Below are 24,204 nucleotides of genomic sequence, written 5' to 3' on the forward strand. Positions count from 1 at the left end.
ATTGGTGGTAAAGTTTCCCTGGGTGTTGGTTATGGGAATACCTTTGAAAAATCATAATTCAGCAACCATTTATCAACATGAGATTTGTAGACACTTCAGTTTTCTAAACTGGCTTTTCTTTGGTTAGTGCCCTACTGCCTTAAAGTTTAACAATTCTAATTCCTGGACACAGAAGGGATTTACTTGCAGAATTTATTCTGCAGAAGTGGTACCCTACTCCATTTTCATCTGTTATAAGTGATCTGCTTACCAAGCATATTAGGAAATTCTTCTTAGGAAACAGCAGTGGCCTCAGGCCAACTGTCCTGTAGCACCCTTTGTTCCTACCTGCTCAAACACCTTGGCACTGTCATCTAAGATTGCTGCACCATCCTTGTGTTGCTGTTGTACTTCTCTTAAACTTTATGAAGCCTTCACTATTTTTTCTTGCATGACAGGTCTTTGTTCTGTCTATCATGGGAGTTCTGACAATTTTAATGTGACTATGGTATAAACAGTAAAATGACTTAAAAATGAAAAAAAAAGTATAATTTCCTTGCAACCCAAGGCAGTTAAAAAATATAGTTTTAGAAATAGAAAACTATATGTCTATAGGGATTACTGCAAATTCCAAGAATACAAACCAGTTGTTTGGTGGAAACGGCTGATTTAGGAAGTTACTGTTAAAGGTAAAAATAAGAGTCTGATTTATAGGGATCACCTGAAGAAACTTGTGGCTGCACACAAATTGCTTAAATGGAACTCAAGAAATATCTTCAATAAAATACTAGCGAACCAAATCCAGCAATACATAAAAAAAAAATAATTCACCATGATCAAGTGGGACTTATCCCTGGGTTACAAGGGTGGTTCAATATTCACAAATCCATCAATGTGATACACCACATTAATCAAGAACCATGATCCTCTCAATAGATGCAGTAAAAGCATTTGATAAAGTACAACATCCACCCATGATAAAAACCTTCAACAAAGTAGGTTTGGAGGGAACATTTCTCAATACAATGAAGGCCATTTATGAAAAACCCACAGCTAATATCATGCTCAATGGGGAAAAACTGAGAGCTGTGGTCGGGAAAAGACAGGAATGTCTACTCTCACCACTGTTATTTAGCATAGTACTGGAAGTCCTAGCCACACCATTCAGACAACAAAAAGATATAAAAGGCATACAAATCAGCAAGGAAGAAGCCAGGCTTTCACTATTTGACATGATACTTTATGTAGAAAACCCCAAAGACTCCACCAAAAAACTGCTAGAACTAATACGAATTCAGTAAAGTCACAGGATATAAATTCATGTACAGAAATCTGTTGCGTTTCTGTACACCAATCATGAAGCAGCCGAAAGAGAAATCAAAGAATCACTTCCAGTTACACTGCACCAAAAGCCATAGGATATTTAGGAATAAACCTAACCAAAGAGGTGACAGATCTGTACTCTGAAAACTGTAAAACACTGATTTAAAGAATTGATGAAGGCACAAAGAAATGGAAGGTCATGATTGGAAGAACAAATATTGTTAAAATGTGTAGGCATCCAAAAAAGTCTACACATTTAAAGCAATCCCTATCAAGATACCAACAGCATTTTTCACACAGGTAGAACAATCCTAAAATTTGTATGGAACCACAAAATATCCTGAATAGCCAAAGCAATTTTGACAAAGAAAAGCAAAGCTGGAGGCATCACAATTCCAGACTTCAAGTTATATTACAAAGCTGTGGTGATCAAAACATTATGGCACTGGCACAAAAATAGACACATAGATCAATAGAACAGAATAGAAAACAGAGAAATGGACCCACAACTCTATGGTAAATTAATCTTTGACAAAGCAGGAAAGAATATGCAATGGGAAAAAGACAGTCTCTTCAACAAATGGCGCTGGGAAAACGGGAAAGAAACATGCAGAAGAATGAAGCTGGACCACTTTGTTACACCATACACAAAAATAAATTCTAAATGAATTAAAGACCTAAATGTGATACAGGAAATCATTAAAATTCTAGAGAAGAACACAGGCAGTAATTTCTCTGGCATTGGCTATAGCAACATTTTTCTAGATAGGTCTCCAGAGGCAAGGGAAACAACAGCAAGAATTTCATCAAGATAAAAAGCTTCTGCACAGTGAAGGAAACAATCAACAAAACTAAAAGACATGCTGTGGAATGGGAGAAGATATTTGCAAATGACATATCTGATAAAAAGTTAGCACCCAAAATATATAAAGAACTTAAAAATTCAACACCCAAAAAACCCCAAATAATCCAGCTAAAAAATGGTCAGAAGACATGAACAGACATTTTTCCAAAGACATACAGCTGGCTAAAAGTCACAAGAAAAGATGCTCAACATCACTCATCAGGGAAAAGCAAAGCAAAACTACAATGAGATATCACCTCACATCTGTCAGAATGGCTAGAATCAAAAACACAAGGAAAAACAGGTGCTGGTGAGGATGTGGAGAAAGGGGAAATGTCTTGCACTGTTGGTGGGAATGCAAATTGGTGCAGCCACTGTGAAAAACAGTATTGAGGTTTTTCAAGAAGTTAAAAATAGAACTACCAGGGCACCTGCGTGGTTCAGTCATTAAGCGTCTGCCTTCGTCTTGGGTCATGGTCCCAGGGTCCTGGGATCAAGGCCCACATCAGGCTCTCTGCTCAGAGGGAAGCCTGCTTCTCCCTCTCCCATTCCCCCTGCTTGTGTTCCCTCTCTCGCTGTGTCTCTCTGTCAAATAAGTAAAATCTTTTAAAAAAGTAAAAATAGAACTACCCTAGGATCCAACAATTGCAGTACTATGTATTTGCCCAAAGAATATGAAACCACTAATTCAAAGAAATACATGTACCACAATGTTTATAGCAGAATTACCTAAAATAGCCAGATTATGGAAACAGCCCGTGTGGCATCCGTTGACTGATGAATGGATAAAGTAAAAGTGATGTATATATATATATGTATACACACACACACACACACACACACACACACAATGGAATATAACTCAACCATTAAAAAGAATGAAATCTTGCCATTTGCAATAACATGGATGGAGCTAGAGGGTATATAATGCTAAGTGAAATAAGTCAGAGAAAAACAAATATCTGATTTCATTCATAGGTGGAATTTAAGAAACAAAACAAATGAGCAAGGTGAAAAAAGAAACAAATCAAGAAACAGACTTTACAGAGAACAAAGTGATGGTTATGGGGGAATGGGTAAAATAGGTGATGGGAATTAAGGAGTTCACTTGCTCTGATGAGCACTGGGTTTTGTATGGAAGTGTTGAATCGCTATATTGTACACCTGAAACTAATATTACACTGTATGTTAACTGGAATTTAAATAAAAACTTAAAAAAAGAAATACCAGGATACATCATAGTAGAAAATGGGCAGAGAAGGAAGATAATTCTTTTTTTTTTTAATTCTAGTACTCATTCCTTATTTTTAGTGGAAGGAAAAGCTTAAAATATCAGTGATACTAACACTGATCATAGTAGAATGAAATGAGATGTGTTAGTAAGTATCCAGCTTCCTATTTAAACTAGGACCTCTGTGCAAGAACTAAGCCACATAAGACTCAATTCAGTGAGCACATGAAAGGTAATGTGGCACAACAGAAAAGTCATGGACTTCATACCAATGCAGAAATGTGTTTGAATGTTTTCACCACCACCCAAGCAGCTTTGTGGTCTTCACTAATTACCTGACTTCTTCAGTTCTGTTCATTAGCTATAAAATAATTATAATACCTAGCTTAGAAAATCTTGGGAGAAATTTCATAAAAAGTGCTAACATAATTTTAGGAATATAGGAAGTGTTCATAAGTGGTTATCTTTACCTAAAATGCTAGTATGAATATATATATATATATTTGTGTGTGTGTGTATAACTTTATGTTCACCCTCTTTGCAGAATCAATCTAGCAGTCACTCTAAAAATCTTAGAAAACATTTAATCTTACTTAAAAATATATTTATGCAAAAATGGTGTTTGACTTTGCATGCCAGTGATATACCCATATACTATTCTTGTTCCAATTTATCATGCAACATATAGATTATGTAGAATTAAAATATCTGTGCATTTTATACTCTATGTTGTCCTGTAATATTCCCATCTCACATCAAACTGGAATTTAAGAGTAGTATTACTCTATTTATGTCATATGCCTACTAATAGATTTTCAGTGACTCTCTCGTATGAGACTTTTTCGTGAGATTTCAAATGTATTAGTCTGTTCCACTCTTATACCTCAACCCATCTGTTTCTTAACCGTCCAATATTGTTTCCAACTCTTCACAATAATCAAAGCTTCATCTTAGGGTGATTCTTAAATCAATATGTCTCTTATGTTATTTACCTGGACTAGAATTTATTCTCAACTTCCTTCTGCCCAGTTACATCCTAGACACAGCCAAGTGCAGGTGTCATTTTCTTGAAGAAGACTTCAGGAGTCATTTTAATTTACAATTAACTCTTTTTTTTTCTGAAATTCTATAGACATATCATTAATTTGTGTCATAATTTACTTGGAACAGTGAAATTTGCACCATTTTCCCCAACAAGATTATTAATTGTTCCCCCTTTCACTTGCAGAAATGTTCCAGTTTGATTGTTAAATAAATTATATGGTCTCCCTACTCTTTAATTATCATCCACAAAACACATTCCTCCTGTATCAGTACTATTTCTCTCATTGTTTTCTGTTTTTAGTGTATATATCATCTTCCCTGCCAGATTATATATTCATCTAGAGTGGGGCTGTGTCATATGCTTACTGTACAAATAATGGTATCTATTTACAAAGTTAAATTACTTAAATTAATTTATATTTAGAAACTTTAAGACATATGTCATATTTCTATTAAATATTGTTGGGGATATCTTGAATTGCCTCAAAGTGTTATCACATATCATTGGTTTAGTCATCTAAAATAGTTTCCAACTCACTATAGTGTCCAGCAAGTAGTTTATAAATCTCTTTCTGATGATGAATGTAATGTTTTGTTATTTCATCATTAGTGATATCAGATGTTTTCTTATATTATTTCTTTAACCTTTGGGAATAGAGTTTTATAAATTCTATAAGGCCCTATATGAGTTTTCCCCTGCTATCTCTTTATCCTTAGCACCATTTTTCCTTTCTTCAATCCATCTCAGCCACACTGGCCTTCATGTCAATTTTCAACTTAAGACATGAGCACTATTTTTTACTTTAGTTTGAAACATTCTTCTCCCAGATACTTGTGTGCTCACAACTTCTTTCACCTCTCTGCCCAAATGACTCCCTCTGGGCAGTTATCCCTGACTAGCTTATCTAAACAAGCTCTATCAAATAATTTATCTCTTTCTTTGTGTGTGTGGGTGTGTCTCTCTCTGTCTCTCCATCTCCATCTCTATATCTTATTGGTTGAGTTTTCTTAAGGCAGGAACCTTACCTACTTTGTTTGCCACCATACACTTCAGTATTGTGAAAAGTGACTGGCACGCAATTAAGTAATTGTTGAGTGAATAGAGAATGAATGCAATAGTGAAAATGTTTCCTACTATGTGTCATAACATAAATCTTTTGGAAATTAAGATATTGGGTATAGTTTTGGCCTTTATGAAGTAATAAATAAAATAAGTCAAGTGATTTTATTTTATTTTTAAAAATTGTTTTTAAGATTTTATTTATTTATTTGAGAGAGAGAATGAGATAGAGAGAGAGCATGAGAGGGGTGAGGGTCCAAGGGAGAAGCAGACTCCCTGCTGAGCAGGGAGTCTGATGTAGGACTCGATCCCGGGACTCCAGGATCATGACCTCAGCCGAAGGCGGTCGCTTAACCAACTGAGCCACTCAGGCGCCCAAGTCAAGTGATTTATGAGGAAGCTTTTTCAGAAGGCTTGGGAATATATGCATTCTATTATAGATAGATAGATGATAGATAGATAGATGATAGATAGATAGATAGATAGATAGATAGATAGATAGATAGATAGATGATAGAAGATAGATAATGTGATTAAAAACATGAAAGGAGCAAAAATCAATATTCTAGTCAGTTGGCTGGATTCTATAGGGCCAATTCGTTTGGTATAAAGTAAATAGAATTTATAGAAGTAACAATATAAATATTAGTTGTTTTCACAAATGTTGGAAGTGGGAGAGGAAATGAAGGAAACAATTTAAATGATGAATTAGGAGAACCTATAAGCACAGTTCTATTTCTTTTGTTTATTTTACTGGAGACTATTGATTCAAAGTTTGTGGTGAACGCTTGCTAATAAAAACCATGGCATCCTTTTTTTTTTATTAGTTCTTTTGCTGTCAGACCACCATTTTGGGATTTTGCCTCTTTATACAGTTTTTGCCTTATTACTTTTAACTTAGCCTGAGCTTTTGTTTTAATTACAAAGAAATGCTGTCAAAATGAATGCTTAATCTACCTGGGTAAAAGAGCATGTACTTTCCAGTGGTGGATCTTTACTATAGAATGGCAACAACACATTGATTTTATTAACTCTCTAATGAAGTCCTCAGATAAGATTAACACAATTTTAAAACACAGCATGATAGCTGTGCTTTATGCATGGGCAAGCACTCTCCTACACCAAGATTTCCACCAGTGATTGCATCAGAGGAAAAAATGAAAATGTGTATGTGGAAGGTGACCAAGGAGATCTTAATAGTGTTGGCATTGTTGTGATACTATGCCTAAATAAATACCTTATGATTAGATAGTGTAGCAGTATCTTTATGAGAACACTAGGGTGCTGGCCTATATGAGGCCATTCCAATTTTAATAACTTTGAAATACCATACTTTTCTTTGTTCATCTCCTATAGCTTTCCTTTCCAGTTTTTCTTTTATCAAATAGTAGTTTATTAATTTATTCAGTATCTTTATTTCTGAGAGTACTCTCCAGTAATACTAATAATTTGAGGATCTAAAAACTAAACTGTATATATTGTATAAACTTACTGCTTCTATAGAATATTATCTTAATGCAGTAAGCTTCCTATGATCTAAATCAAGGTTTCTGAATTTCAACACTATGGACATTTATGGCCAGATAATTGTGGAAGACAGTACTGTACATTGTAGGATGTTTACCAGCATCCCTGGCCTCTACCCTCTACCTACTACATGCCAATAGCATTTTGTAACCCTTTCCTGCCCTTATACCAGTTATAACAATCAAAAATGTCTTTAGATATTATCAAAAACCCTCTGGGAGTGAAAATCCTTCCTCTTTGAGAACCAATCTAGATTAATCTGGAAGTGATATATCCTGGTTAACCAACTTTGAGTTATTTGGTATTTACTGTATTTCTTTCTATTTCATTTCATAAATAATTAGATATGATAGATATAGATGATAGATGAGAGATAGATGATAGATAGGTGATAGATAAATAGATTATAGATAGGTGAAAACTAGCTGCTTTAATTTCAGTTTTCATTTTATTTTTAAAGACAGATTACTATACCTCCTTCATGATTTTAGGTCTACAACATACATATGTAGACTAGGTATTCAGTAAGTTTTGCTGAATTAAATTAGAATTAGGGCCCATTCATATTCACAGCACAGAACTATAAGCAACATTATTTACTTTTGATTTAATGAATCAAATACATCTGAATATTTTGATGTTTCAGGCCATTTTCCAAATTAACTGTCAAAATAAAAAAATATGTCAAATAGTGGGTTGAATATATATCAACACAAAGGTACAACATGGACACCATCAGATTGTCATTTTTCTCTTCATGTAAAAGTGTATAAGAGTGTAGAAGAAATTTCAGTTACATGAGTTTTACAGTTGTTTGATTCTGCATAATTAATTTACCTTGCAAACATACAGACCTGTAAGTTATGTGTGAAATCTGAAACAATGCATTTAATTTACTTCCTTTACTCAATCATTTAAAGTCCCCTCGATTTTTAAATAATGAAATATGTTTATTTAATTGTATTAAAAATTAAGTCCATATAAGTTAATTCAAAATAATGAGAACATAATGCAAATTTATTGTAGACACAGGAGGAGGAAACAATTTTAATAAATATTAAAGTACATGAGATCTGAGCTAAAGAGAGGATAAAGAAATTGCTTTCTTATATTATGAAGAAATTAGTTTCTTAAATTAGAGAAATTTCCAGATTATTAAATCATTGTTTTAAGGCATTTTATTAGCATTACTTACAAGATTTTATATTTTTTACAGCTTTTTAGACTATAACAGTTATTGTAGAAACACTGGATGTTTGATAAATCAGTTCATGAGATCGTCTACTCTGGGAACAGCTACACAAATGTTAGTGTTTACCAAAAGTAATAAATCCTAAGAACTCATAATCTAGAATGAGTCAAATCATGTATATATTAATTCAGATACATGGCAAGTAATTTCTTTCAGTTGGAATTCTAGTTTTTAATTTTTTAAACCTTGCCTTCACCACTTACTCTCTGTGTAACTTTAAACAAGGTACTGAATGTTCCTCAGTCTTTGTTGCCCTGTTTGAAAATAGAGATATGTTTTCCTTCATATTATATAAAGATTAAATAGAAGTGACTTAAGTGAGGTATATGACTTGATATTTGATGCCTAGAAAACATTAACTAAATGAAATTATGTGAAATCACATTATTAATTTAGAATAGTTTTAGCTAAAGAAAATTTTTGAGACAGGACCAATCTATATATGAGTATATAAATTTCAAAGTATCCCAACTCAGTTGTCATTGAATTAATAACGATTTTCTTTCATCTGACTTGACTTAAAATAATTCAGGGCTACTACTACCTTCTTTCACTTCCCATTAGATGCCTTTATTCCCAAAGGAGATACAAAATCTGATTGTTCCAAAGAATGCAATTTTCTTTTACATGTCACATAGTGTTTCAGTACCTTTAAATATAGTAAACACTCACTACGTGCCAGGTATTTTGCTAACCATTCTCTATTAATTGTAATAATATTAGTGGTCATTTCAATTTTATAGAATTAAAACTAAGGATCGATACAATTAAGTAGATTTTTTTCTGTACAAGACAGAGAGAAAGGGACATGAGAATAGTTACAACCAGAATCTCAGGGAATAATTACAACTATGAACCCTGCCCTGATACAAGGTGCCACTTGGCCTATGTAACTGCAGATATGGAAACTCTTACGTATTAGCACAGAAACTGTGTATTAGCATAAATCACACTGCCTTCTCCATAAAACCATTCAAAATCTGAGTTCTTTATTTCTTTTGTTGGATCTCATTCTTAGAAAAAAGAGACAATATTTATTTTAAAAACTTTAGAAACCACTTGCATGATACAAACATTATCCCAAAACAGAAGGCAGGGTGCTACATCTTTAACAATAGGTTTTTGGAAATTTTCATTTTCTTTATTAAACACAAGGGAAGATACAAAATATAATGATGTGTATTTTCTTTTTTAAAGATTTTATGAATTTGTTTGACAGAGACACAGCGAGAGAGGGAACACAAATAGGGGGAGTGGGGGAGGAAGAAACAGACTTCCCGGGGAGCAGGGAGCCTGATGCGGGGCTCGATCCCAGGACCCTGGGACCATGACCTGAGCCAAAGGCAGATGCATAACAAACGACTGAGCCACCCAGGCACCCCATGATGTATATTTTCAATGCAGGCTAAAACCCTCTACAGTTTTTTGCTGCCTCATTCAGTTTCTAGATTAAAGACTTTCTATTAGTTAAACTTCAAACTGAAGTGTTGTAACATTTAGGAGTATCAGTTTCCATGGGAAAAGCAGAGCTGCTATTGCACTATTTTTCCATCTTCCTGACCTGTTTAGCAAGCTTCAGGCTGCAGCTGCCCACAGGCTCAGAAAGAGCTTACGTCCTAAGGGAAAAGCAAAGTTCTCAAGTACATTTAAAAAAAAAAAAATAGCCCATAGTTTTCCCTTATCTTTTCCCCTTCTGTCTTTCTCTTGTGTCCAATATAGAACTACTGAAATGGCACCCAGAATGATCCTTGTTGACATAACCTGGACGGCAGCCCAGGAACACATCCCTGAAGCACAGTTCTGTCGCTGCCAGTAATTCTTGCCTGCATCAGTACTGTGTTAATTGGGCGAGGTCAGCCAGTTCTCTCTCTCTAGATTTTCATTTTCCCTGAGGGGAAGAATGGTTCCAATGAATGATCCGCCATGTCTAAGGGCACTCATTTTCGATGCTTGTTAGCTTAATGCCTCTTTGCAATGTATAAGAACAGCATAAGAGAAAGCATTTATATTGCTAACCTCCAGACCGGCTTTGCAGAGCAATCTTGGGTCTGCAGCTCCTAACAGCTGACTTGCCTTCTCCCCATCAAACGTGGGCATATTCTAATTAGATTCACATGGTTTATTATATTTTATGGGTCTAAAGGAATTCTGCTTAACAAGATGTTAAAAAATTGAAAAGTCCATCCTAAATATACAAACTTTGAAAGATTAGAGAATAGCTAAAGAATCTTTTTCCCTCAGTATTTTCATCTGAAATAAGTCAATCAGAGAAAGACATGTATCATATGATCTCACTGATATGAGGAATTCTTAATCTCAGGAAACAAACTGAGTGTTGCTGGAGTGGTCGGGGGTGGGAGGGATGGGGTGGCTGGGTGATAGACATTGGGGAAGATATGTGCTACAGCGAGCGCTGTGAATTGTGTAAGACTGTTGAATCACAGATCTGTACTTCTGAAACAAATAACGCAACATATTTTAAGAAAAAAAAAAGAAAAAGAAGAAGATAGCAGGAGAGGAAGAATGAAGGGGAGTAAGTCAGAGGGGGAGACGAACCAGGAGAGATGATGGACTCTGAAAAACAAACTGAGGTTTCTAGAGGGGAGGAGGGTAGGGGGATGGGTTAGCCTGGTGATGGGTATTAAAGAGGGCACATTCTGCATGGAGCACTGGGTGTTATGAACAAACAATGAATCATGGAACACTACACCAAAACAAATTATGTAATATATGGTGATTAACATAACAATAAAAAAATAAAAAAAAATATGACAACTTATTTTTTGTGTATTGTGTTAACTTGATTAATCTATGCATGAGCTTAGTCCTGTACCTCTCATATAAGAATTCTATGCATGTTTTCTCTTCTTTGTTAATGAAAGAATAAGTTTCTATAACATTTCCATGCTTTGTCTGTGTTGTTTAAGAAGCCCACATTTAAGACAATGGACTTCCATTCTCCCCAAGGCTGTTTTATTTATATGGCGAGACAAAGATGACAGTCGTGCTTTTGATTTAACTTTCTTTCACTTTCTTAGTCACATCTGGCTGCTTGATCCCTAGAGACTATTATCCTTCATGTGCCTTGACCCTTGCTGGGATACCAACAGATCAGCGGGCTAGAGAGAGATAAGGCTATGATATTTGATATTGTTTGGGCTTTTTAATAAAGTTCACATATAACCCTTAATGGGAGAGACTGGATTTTTTCTCTAGTCCAAAAATGCTACTTGCAGCTAAACACTTAACAGCAGGCAGTGTCCTTTTGAAGAAAGGAAAAGGAAAAGGTGAAGCCACTCAGAGGATTAATTGGATAATGCTGCCCTAGTTCCTATTACTCTCTGAAGGAAACAAAACAAAACAAAACAAAACAAGCAAACTATATATAGTTTTATAACTTCACTAACTGAAACATCTGAAAGAAAACTCACTGGATATTTGCTTGGGTAACATGCTAATTGCATTTTTAGGGAATCAGCCAATGGGCAGACAGATGTTCATTTCTGTATCTCCTGCTCTTTATCATCCTTGGTAAAGATTTTTTTTTTTTTCCACTTCTGCACACGTCTTCAGCGGGAGGTAAAAATAATGACTGCGCCTTCTGAACATTGAAGAGAGGCTGGAGCTGTGAAGTCGGAGCCCTTCTGCTTTGCAAAGTATCCTCCTTGAATAGGTTTGATAAAGGAATAAGAATCTTTATTCTAGATGGAAGGATAAAATGAACCTAGAGAAGGGCAGTCAGAACACAAATGAGGGAAAGGCAGTGAATGCCCTTTCCAAAACTAAAAGAGAATTGGATTCCAGTGAGGTAGGATGAAAGAGGAGCCAGGGAATACAACTGTTCTTCCTGCTCCACACACAACTTCCTCTACATAGGACTAAAACGGTCCAACAATTTGGAGTTCAGAGGTTTGGCAAAGTGTAATACTAAACAAAGCAAAAGTAGACTAAGAACAGAGCTTCACAACTAGTGCACAGATGACTAGATGAGGCTAAGTTAGAATACTGCATTCTTTTTGGAGGGCATTTTGACAATACTTATAAAGGCCGTGACTGTTGATTCTGTCACAAGGAAATGCCACCTCTAGGAGTTTAGTATAAATAAATAATTTAGAATATACACAGATATCTATTAATGTTCATTGCAAAAACTATTTACAACAATAAATCTCTTAAATACTCAAATTTCAAACATCAAGGTCAAGGTTAAATAAGTTATGTTATTTTTGGGGACTACTATGCAGTCATTAAAATAACATTGGAGATTAAATAATTTTGACACACAATGATTCCAATATATTTCTCACTGAAAAAAGTCTAATCCTTAATGCCATAAGGCATGTATTGCCTATAATGAATTAATTTCTTTTATATTCATTTAGAATATTATTACCTATGTACCATCCTTGAAAACACTGAGAAAACAAAGCTTAATCTGTTTATAGAATTCTTATTGAAAAAGGCTAGCTTCAACACTATTTCCAGGTCATATTTTTATAGAATCCAAAGAATATCAGGATGTTATTGACTGATTAATCTCCTATATCTTACAAAATCAATATAAACATATATATAAAGATAAATATGGGTTGGGGATGGGGAGCCTGGGTGGCTTTGTCGGTTAAGCAGCTGCCTTTGGCTCAGGTCATGATCCCAGGGTCCTGGGATCCAGTCCCACATCGGGATCCCCCTGCTTGGTGGGGAGTCTGCTTCTCCTTTTCCCTCTGCATGCTGCTTTGCCTACTTGTGTTCTCTCTCTCTCTTTCTGTCAAATAAATAAATAAAATCTTAAAAAAAATATATGGGTTGGGGATGTACTTTCTCCTTTCTTGACTTTATTACTTTTGTAACATAAATGTTTGCATTTTCCAGAATAACCTACATATATATATATATATACACATATGTAATTGATATGTATATATCAGTCATTAGGGATTATTATCAATTTTGTTTGAAAAATTGTTATTATAATTATTTCTCCTACTTCTTTGAAAAGATTGGAAGTGGAGAAGAAAGTGGCAATAATAATTTAGATAATGTTTATATACATGGGATAAATTATAACAACTATATCTTGTGTGCATGGTCCTCTAATATAAATTGGAATTTTTACCAACTGTCAGTTGGTAATTAAGCTGAAACATATGCCAACTAATATGTGTAGTTGGTTAGAATTTAAAATGATTCTGTATAGAGGACTGCATAGATATAACAAAACTCTTTGGGTTAAAACAAAGATTTGTCACATAAAATAAAGAAAAAGAGAGTTCCAGTTTAAGATGATGACATAAGAAGACTCTGAACTCATCTCCTCCATGGAATACATCAAATTACATCTCTTAATGGAACAGTTCCTCCTGAAGAAGAACTGAGGGCTGACTGAACACACAGTAAACAACCAAAGACAGAGAGAATGGCAGGAGAGGCAGAGACACAGTAACAAAGATGACCCTCATCCCCAGTGCTGCAAACTGGAGAGATGGTACTGAGGGACTGGGACTAGATCCTTTTGTCCTTGAGCACCGAAAATAACCCTGCAGTTTAAAAGAGTAGCATATGAAAGAAACAACACTAGAATTCTGCCAAGTGGCAAGGAGCTGCAGGGAAGCTCTTCAAGTGAGAGGGACTGGGGAACAGCATGGTTTTCATTCCCAGTCACCTTGGAAGTTTGGACCAGAGCAGAGTCCAGACACCATGCCCGGCAGATCTGGTCTTCTTGGTGGGCTTGCAGCTTCAACAAGTTGCCCTGCTGGGGCACAGAAAAAGACTATGGCTTACAGGGGCTGGACAACTGCAGGATTATTTCTTCTGTTCCACCTCAAGGTCCCAGACTGCAGCAGAGTCTGGCTGTCATAGGGGTAGCTCCAGACTCCATAACAAGTGGGTCTGTTCATCACAGAGAGATTATGACCTCAGCAAGCCCAGGGTTCTGAAGCTTACACCAGACCTGGTCACACTGGTACACAAATGAAAAGCTGTTCTTTAAAAGGGCCAAGGAACTGCAGGAATGGCCCCTACCCCTCCATCTTAAAAGCCTAGATTGGAATAGGGTCTGGCAGCCATAAGGGGCAGGTTTGGACTCCATAATTTGAGTGCCATGATAGGTGGTCCCCAGGACATAACTGGTGGGTCTTGTTATCACACGGAGCTTATGACTTCAGAAAGGCCAGGTTTCACAAAACCACACCAAGCCACTCTATGGTGATGGGGCACAGATAACCAGTGAGCATTTTATGTTTTTTTTTTTAATTCTTTTTTACTGTTTATTTTATTTGTTTTACTTTTTAAAATTTATCTTGTTTTTATTTTTTTGGTTTTTTCATCTCTTTCTTGCTTTTTTCTTTTCTTCTTTTTTCTTCTCTTTTTTTCTTCTTTTAATTTATTCTTTTCTTTTATTATTATCATTATCTTTTTTATTCTGTCAGTAAAAAGCTACAGTTTAAAAGGTAACGAGTATATACAGCCACAGCTCTAGCCAGCCAGCAAAAGTCACTAAGCACACACAGTCTGCATAGGGGTCACCATACACAAAACTAGTCCAACTTTCGGGGAAGTAGCCATTTTGCCTTACAAACACAGAAAGTTGAGCAAAATGGAGAGACAAAGGAATATGCTTCAAAGAAAGAACAAGAAAAAAACACAGTGAAAGAATTAAATGAAACAGAGATAAACAATATGTTTGGATAAATATTTTAAAGTGATCATAAGATACTCATTGGAATAGAGAAAATGGAAGTACTGAGAGAGACTTTTAATAAAGAGATAGAAAGTACTAAAAAGCACCAATCAGAGGTGAAAAATATAATCCTGAAATAAAAACACACTAGAGGGAATCAACAGTTCATTAGAGGATGCAGAAGAATGTATCAGTGATATGGAAACAGTCTAATGGAAAGCAAACAGGAGGAAGAGCAAAAAGAGAAAAGAATTTTATTTTATTTTATTTTTTTAAAGATTTTATTTATTTATTTGACAGAGAGAAACACAGTGAGAGAGGGGACACAAGCAGGGGGAGTGGGAGAGGGAGAAGCAGGCCCCCCACCGAGCAGGGAGCCCAATGCAGGGCTTGATCCCAGGACCCTGGGATCATGACCCAAGCCGAGGGCAGCTGCCTAATGACTGAGACACCCAGGTGCCCCGAAAAGAATTTTAAAAATTAAAGATAGATTAAGAGATCTCTTGGACAACATCAAGTAAATGAACCTTTGCATTACAGAGGATCCCAGAAGAAGAAGAGAGAGAAAGGTATAGAAAATGTACTTTAAGAAATAATAACTGAAAACTTCCTTAACCTAACAAGGGAAATAGACATCCAAGTCCAAGAGCAGAGAGTTCCAAACAAGATGAACCAACACCACAGCACATAATAATTAAAATGTCAAAAGTTAAAAATAAAGAAAGAATCCTAAAACAGCAAGAGAGAAACAAAAAGTTATCTACAAGGAAAACCTATAAGACTATCAGCTGATTCTTTAGCAGAAAATTTGCAAGCCAGAAGAAAGTGGCATGATATATTTAAAGTGCTGGGGAAAAGAAAACAAAAGAAAACAAAACAGACAAAAAACAAAACTAAAACCAAAAATATTCTACCTGGCAGGCTTATCATTCAGATTTGGAGAGACAGTTTTTTAGACAAACAAAAAATAAGAGTTTATCATCACTATACCAGACTCACAAGAAATGTTAAAGGGACTTCTTTAAGGGAAAAAGAAATGGCCATTAATTAGACAAAGGAAAAATATAAACAAAAAGATGTAAAATATGACAACATAAAACACACATAAGCAAACATACATAAAACATAAACATAAAATATAAAACAACCATGAAATGTGGAGAAAGGAGTAAAAAAGAAAAAGAAGGGGAAAAATAAGAAGAAAGTTTTTTTCTTTTCTTTTCTTTTTTTTTTAAGAATGTGTTTGAACTTAAATGGCCATCAAATTAATATGGGCTCCTATTTACTTAGGATGTTATATATATACCCCTTGGTAACCACAAACTCAAAACCTATAATAGATACACAAAAAATAGAGAGAAAACCAAACCAAACACTAATATACTCATCAATCACACAGAAAAAGAGCAAGAGAAGAAGAAAGGAACAAAGAAGAACTGCAAAAATGACGAGAAAAAAATTTCTTTGTATTTTATTTATTTATTTGACAGAGAGAGACACAGAGAGGGAACACAGCAGAGGGAGTGGGAGAGGGAGAAGCACGCTTCCCACTGAGCAGGGAGCCTGATGTGGGGCTTGATCCCAGGACCCTGAGATCATGACCTGAGCCAAAGGCAGACGTTTAATGACTGAGCCACCCAGGCACACCCAAAAAATTTTTTAAATGGCAATAAGTACATACCTATCAATGATTACTTTAAATGTAAATGGCCTAAATGCTCCAATCAAAAGACATAGAGTGGTAGAATGGATAAAAAACCCAAGGCCCTTCTATATGCTGCCTACAAGAGACTCACCTCAGACCTAAAATATAGACTGAAAGTGAAGGGATGGAAAAATATTCACTATACAAATAGAAATTAAAACAGGGGCGCCTGGGTGGCTCAGTTGGTTAAGCGACTGCCTTCGGCTCAGGTCATGATCCTGGAGTCCCAGGATCAAATCCCACATCGGGCTCCCTGCTCAGCAGGGAGTCTGCTTCTCCCTCTGACCCTCTTCCCTCTTGTGCTCTCTATCTCTCATTCTCTCTCTCTCAAATAAATAAATAAAAAATCTTAAAAAAAAAGAAATTAAAACAGGAGCTGGTGTAGCAACACAATGTCAGAAAAAAATAAACTTTAAAACACTGTAACAAGAGACAAAGAAGGGCATTACATAGTGATAAAGGGAACAATCCAATATGAGGATATTGCAATTGTAAATATCTACACATCCAACATTGGAGCACCTAAATACATAAAGCAAATAGTATTAGACATAAAGAGAGAAACTGATGGTAATGCAATAATAAATACTAGGGGTTTTAACACTCAATTTATATCAATGGATAGATCACCCAGGCAGAAAATCAAGGAAACAATGTCTTTGAATGACACATTGGATCAGATGAACATAACAGATATATACAGAATATTCCATCCAAAAACAACAGAATACACATTCTCTTCAGGTATACATGGAACACTCTCCAAAATAGACCACATATTAGGCACAAAACAAGCTTCAATTAATATAAGAAGATTAAAATCATACCATGCATTTTTTTTTCCATCCACAATGGTATGAAACTAGAAATAAATCACAAGAAAAAAAACTAGAAAAAAACACAAACATGTGGAGACTTAACAATATAATACTAAACCAATGGGTTAATGAAGCAATCAAAGAAGAAAATGAAAAAATACATGGAGACAAATGAAAATGAAAACACAATAGTCCAAAATCTCTGGGACATAGCAAAAACAGTTATAAGAGAGAAGTGTATAGCAATACAGGCCTACCTCAAGAAACAATAAAAAACTCAAATAAAAAATTTAAACTTATGCTTAAAGGAACTAGAAAAAGAAGAACTAACAAAGCCTAAGGTGAGTAGAAGAAAGGAAATAATAAAGATCAGAACAAAAATAAAATGCTAGAGACTAAAAAAAAAAAAAATAGAAAAATTAATGAAACCAAGAGCTATTTCTTTGAAAGTTTAATAAAATTGATAAACCCTTACCAGACTCGTCAAGAAAAAAAGAGAAAGTACCCAAATAAATAAAATCAGAAATGAGAAAGGAGAACTAATAACTGATACAAAAATACAAGGATTACAAGGGAATACTATGGAAAAAAAAAAAACAAAAACAGCCAACAAACTGGGCAACCTAAAAGAAATGGATAAATTCATGGAGAAAATGAATTTTATTTATTTACCTATAATATGAAAAAAATCACACAAAGACATATATTCCTCACTCAAAGATTTATACTCCAATGCTCACAGCAGATTTATTCATAATAACCTAAATTTTAGATCAGCCCATCATCAACCGATGAAGGGATAAATAAACCATAGTACATTAAAACAATGGAATACTATTCAGGACAGACTACTGACTCAATAACATGGATGATTCTTAAAAACACTACGTTAAGTAAAGAAGCGAAGCTCAAGAGATGACATGCTGTATGATTTCCTTTAAAATCGTGTCGGGAGAAGAAAAAATTTAAGGATAGAAAGCAGATCAGTGAATGGCAGGGGTGGGAATTGGGGGAGGAAATTGATTGTAAAGAAGCATCAGAAAACTTCTTTCAATGATGGAAATGTTCTGCCAAAATTATGCTTGTGGGTAGGGAGGCAAGATGGCAGAAGAGTAGGGGACCTTGTTTCATCTGGTCCCTTGAATTTAGCTAGATAACTATCAACTCATTCTGAACACCTATGAATTCAACCTGAGATGCAAGAAAAGCATTGCTGGAATTCTGCAAATAGAAAAGAGACCACCTTTTGCAATGTAGGAGGTGCAGAGAAGTGAATCCGAGGGGATATATTGGGAGATAATCAGTGGGTGGAGGGAGCCTCTGTAAGCTGGCTACAGGAAAGTGATAAATCCCTGGAGAGCAAAATCAGACCATTTAGAAATCTGCTCCAGTGAGAGTCCTTCCTGTCTGAAAGGTGTTCAGGTGTTGAAGCAGGGCAGAATACTAGGTGGAACTCAGGATCCCCAGGGTCACAGAATGAATGGAGGTGCCTGAATCAGCAGAGTTCCCAAGCATTGCACTGGGGAACCCAGGAGGGGTCTTTCAACTTGGTTTGTCAAAAACCAGGAACAGTGGCTCAGTCAGGTGACATCTCTCCCTTTGGGGGCCCTGCAAAAGACAGAAAAAGTGGCAACCCCCCACCTTTTCCTGGGAGGGGCAGCATGGGAGTACATCCCACTGGGTGACCACTCTCTGTGTGGGGTCCTGCAAAGGGCAGAAATTCAGAAATTCATCTTCCACCCTCCCCCCAACCAGGGTTGGTGCAGGTGTTTATCCCAGGAAAGAGCAGGGTTTGGCACACACAAAAGGGAAGACTGCTTATCCCTGAGACTTTACTGAAGAGAGGGGACCACAATCTATCAGCTCTGGGGCTGGAGATTGGGGCACGGCCACTTTTATTTTCATCCCCTAATGAAGTGCAGAAAGTGTTCAGGTAACAAAAGTCACAAACAGCAACCAAAAGCACCTTACACTGAGCTCTCGCACAAGAGTGGTACAACTCTGCCCAGGCAAAGACACCCGAGAATCTGTGCAGCAGGCCCCACCCCAGAAGCCCAGCTGGAACAGCAGGCAAACCCTGTTTTGGAACATGCAGGATGGTAAAACTTAGATTTCGAGATTTTTCTCTCATGATTCATTTATCTTTCAGTTTAAAATTTTCCTTTCCTGTTTTTCCTTTTCAGCTAGTTTATTTTATCAACTCTTTGTTTTTAAGCCTTTTTTTAAACTTTCATTTTTGACATTTACATTTTATAGATATATTCTAGATTTTTGGCTTCCTTTTACTATATTCAATTTTATTTTTGTATGTATATGTTTTGGCTTTCATTAAAATTTTGGGATTTAGTGTCTTCTAACAAACAGATCAAAATACACTCAGGACCAAGTGGATCATACTGTTTTGTCCACCTGAAAGATTATATTCTCTCTTCACCACCCCTTCTTTGTTCTTTTCTTTTTCTTTTCTTTTTTGGTTTCTGACATCTTTGGATTTGTCTAGTATGTATTTTGCTTGGGTCGTGGTTGATATTTTTCATTTTGTTCTCTTGTTCATCCATTCTTCTCTGAACAAAATGACTAGAAGGAGAATTCACAACAAAAGAAAGAACCAGAGGTAGTAACCTCTTCCACAAAACTAATCGATATGGATTTAAGTAAAATATCAGAGCTAGAATTCAGGATAATGATTATAAGTTTACTAACTGGGCTTGAAAAAAGCACAAAAGAGACTATAGAGAATCTCTTAGGGCAGAAATATATCTAATCAGGCCCAAATTAAAAGTGCATTAACTGAAATGCAGTCTAAATTAGATGCTTTAACAGCTAGGCTAAATGAGGCAGAAGATAGAGTAAGTGACATAGAAGACAAGTTGATGGAAACGTAGGAAGCTGAGGAAAAGAGAGAAAAACAACTAATGGACCATGATGGGAAACTTTGAGAAATCAGCAATACCATTAAGTGAAACAATATTGGAAATATTGGGTTCCATGAGGAAGGAGAGAGAGAGAGAGAAGGCATATTTGAGCAAATCATAGCTGAGAACTTCCCTAACCCAGGAAAGAAAACAGCTATTCAAGTCCAAGAGGTAGAGAGGACCCCTCTCAAAATCAATAAAAATAGATCAATACCCCAACATATAATAGTGAAGCTTGCAAATTTCAGAGATAAAGAAAAAATACTGAAAGCAGCTTGAGACAGGAGGTTCTTAACCTACAGGGGTAGAAACATTAGGCTGGCAGCAGACCTATCCACAGAGACCTGGCAGGTCAGAAAGGGATGGCATGATATATTCAGGGTGCTAAATGAGAATAACATGCAGCCAAGAATACTTTATCCAGCAAGATTGTCATTCAGAATGGAAGGAGAGATAAAGAGCTTCCAGTTCAAACAGAAACTAAAGGAATTTGTGACCACTAAACTAGCCCTAAAAAAAATATTAAAAGGGATCCTGTAAGTGAAGAGAGAGCCCAAAAGTAACATAGACCAGAAAGGAACAGAGACTTTACAGGTAACACAATGACACTAAATTCGTATCTTTCAATAGCTATTCTGAATGTAAATGGGCTAAATACTCCAATCAAAAGACACAGGGTATCAGATTGGATAAAAAAAAATCAAGACCCATCCTTATGCTGTCTACAGGAGACTCATTTTAGACCTAAAGACATCTCCAGATTGAAAGTGAGGGGTGGAGAACAATTTATCAAGCTAATGGACCTCAAAAGAAAGCTATGGTAGTAATCTTCATATCAGACAAATTAGATTATAAACCAAAGACTGTAGTAAGGAATGAAGAGGGGTACTATATTATACTTAAAAGGTCCATCCAACAAGATCTAACAATCATAAATATTTATGTCCCCAACATGGGAGCAGCCCATTATATAAACCAATTAATAATCAAAGTAAAGAAACACATTGATAATAATATATTAATAGTAGGGGACTTCAACACCCCACTCACAGCAGTGGACAGATCATCTAAGCAGAAGATCAACAAGAAAACAAGGGCTTTGAATGACACACTGGGCCAGATGGACTTCACTGATATATATACAGAGCATTCCACCCTAAAGCAACAGACTACACATTCTTCTCATGTGTACATGGAATATTCTCCAGAACAGATTACATACTGGGCCATAAATCAGGTCTCAACTGATACCAAATGGTTGGAATTATTCTCTACATAATTTCAGACCACAATGCTTTAAAACTTGAACTCAGTCACAAGAGGAAATTTAGAAGGAACTCAAACATTTGGAGGCTAAAGTGCATCTGACTAAAGAATGAATGGGTCAACCGAAATAAAATAATTTTAAAAAGTTCATGGAAACAAATGAAAATCAAAACACAGCTGTTCAAAACCTTTGGGATACAGCAAAGGCAGTTCTAAGAGGGAAGTACATAGCAATACAAGCCTTTCTCAAAAAATTAGAAAAGTCTCAAATACACAAGCTAACCTTACTTCTAAAGGAGCTGGAGAAAGAACAGCAAATAAAACCTACACCAAGCAGGAGAAAGAGAAATTATAAAGATCAGAGCAGAAATCAGTGAAATATAAACCAGAAGAACAGTAGACAGATCAATGAAACTGGAAGGTTGTTCTTTGAAAGAAATTAACAAGATTGATAAATTCTAGCCAGACTTATCCAAAAGAAAAAAGAAAGGACCCAAATTAATAAAATCATGAATGAAAGAGGAGAGATCATGATCAACACCAAGGAAATACAGACAATTTTAAGAACATGTTATGAGCAACTATATGCCAACAAATTAGGAAATCTGTAAGAAATGGATGCATTCCTGGAAACTTATAAACTACCAAAACTGAAATGGGAAGAAATAGGAAATCTGAACAGACACATAACCAGCAAGGAAATTGAAGCCGCAATCCAAATTCTCCCAGCAAATAGGTTTCCAGGGCCAGATGGCTTCACAGGGGAATTCTACCCAACATTTAAAGAACTAATACCTATTCTTCTGAAGCTGTTTAAAAAAAAATAGAAATGGAAGGAAAACTTCCAAACTCATTCTAAAACTACAGAACATTTATGAAAGAAATTGAGGGAGACATAAAGAAATGGAAAAACATTCCATGCTCATGGATTGGAGGAATAGATATTGTTAAAATGTCTATGCTACCCAGAGTCATCTACACATTCAAAGCAATCCCTATTAAAATACTATCAACATCTTTCACAGAGCTGGAACAAATAACCTTAAAATTTGTATGGAACCAGAAAAGACCCTGAATAGCCAGAGGAATGTTGAAAAAAAAAAAAAAAAGATGGCGGCATCACAATGCCTGATTTCAAGCTATATTACAAAGTTGTGATCAACAATACAACATGGTAGCAGCACAAAAACAGGCACATGGATCAATGGAATAGAATAGAGAATCCAGAAATGGACTCTCAACTCTACGGCTAACTAATCTTTGACAAAGCAGGAAAGGATATCCAATGGGAAAAGGACCATCTCTTCAATAAATGGTGCTGGGAAAAATGGACAGCCATATGTAGAAGAATGAAACTGTACCATTTTCTTTTACACCATAAACAAAGATAAACTCAAAATGGATGAAAGGCCTCAATATGAGATAGGAATCCATCAAAATCTTAGAGAAGAACATAGGCAGCAACCTCTTCAACCTTGGCCACAGCAACTTCTTGCTAGACACATCTCCAAAGGCAAGGGAAACAAAAGCAAAAATGAACTATTGGGACTTCATCAAGATAAAAAGGTTCTGCACAGCAAAGGAAACAGTCAACAAAACTAAAAGGCAACCTACGGAATGGGAGAAGATATTTGCAAATGATATATCAGATACAGGGCAGGTATCCAAGATCTATGAAGAACTTACAAAATTTAACACCCAAAGAACAAATAATCCAGTCAATAAATGGGCAGAAAACATGAAGAGACATTTCTCCAAAGATATACAAATGACCAACAAACACATGAAAAATGTTCCACATTACTTGGCATCAGGGAAATACAAATCAGAACCTCAATGAGATACCACCTCACACCACTCAGAATGGCTAAAATTAACAAACAGGAAATAACAAATATTGGCGTGGATGTGGAATAAGGGGAACCCTCTTACACTGTTGGTGGGAACGCAAGCTGGTACAGCCACTGTAGAAAATGGTATGGAGGTTTCTCAATACATTAAAAATAGAGCTAGCCTATGACCCAGCAATTGCACTACTAGGTATTTACCCCAAAGATACAAATGTAGTGATCTAAAGGGGTATGTGCACCCCAATGTTCATAGCAGCAATGTCCACAATACCCTAACTGTGGAAAGAGCTGAGATGTCCATCAACACATGAATGGATAAAGAAGATGTGATATATACATATATGTATATGTGCATGTGTACATATATGTATATATATGTGTATGTGTATGTATACACACACACACACACAATGGAATATTACTCGGCCATCTGAAAGGATGAATACTTACTATTTACATAGATGTGGATGGAACTGGAGGGTGTTATGCTGAGCAAAATCAATCAATCAGACAAAGACAATTATCATATGGTTTCACTTATATGTGGAATATAAGGAACAGGGCAGAGGACTGTAAGGGAAGGGAGGGAAGACAGACTGGGAAGTCATCAGATAGGGAGAAAAACCATGAGAGACTCTTCACTATAGGAAACAAACTGAGGGTTGCCGAAGGGGAGGTCGGTGGGGGGATGGTGTAATTGGGTGAGGGACA

At 35.9% G+C, this 24,204-nt stretch overlaps 1 protein-coding gene across 1 annotated transcript in view; it reads right to left on the reverse strand.

Annotated features, from left to right (window-relative positions):
- Window positions 1-24,204, reverse strand: part of CNTN5 (contactin 5) — a 1,400,310-nt gene that overhangs the window by 412,145 nt on the left and 963,961 nt on the right. The window lies entirely within an intron of this gene.

The sequence above is a fragment of the Zalophus californianus genome, chromosome 11 (genome assembly GCF_009762305.2).
Source record: "Zalophus californianus isolate mZalCal1 chromosome 11, mZalCal1.pri.v2, whole genome shotgun sequence".
NCBI classification, from domain to species: Eukaryota; Metazoa; Chordata; class Mammalia; order Carnivora; family Otariidae; genus Zalophus; species Zalophus californianus.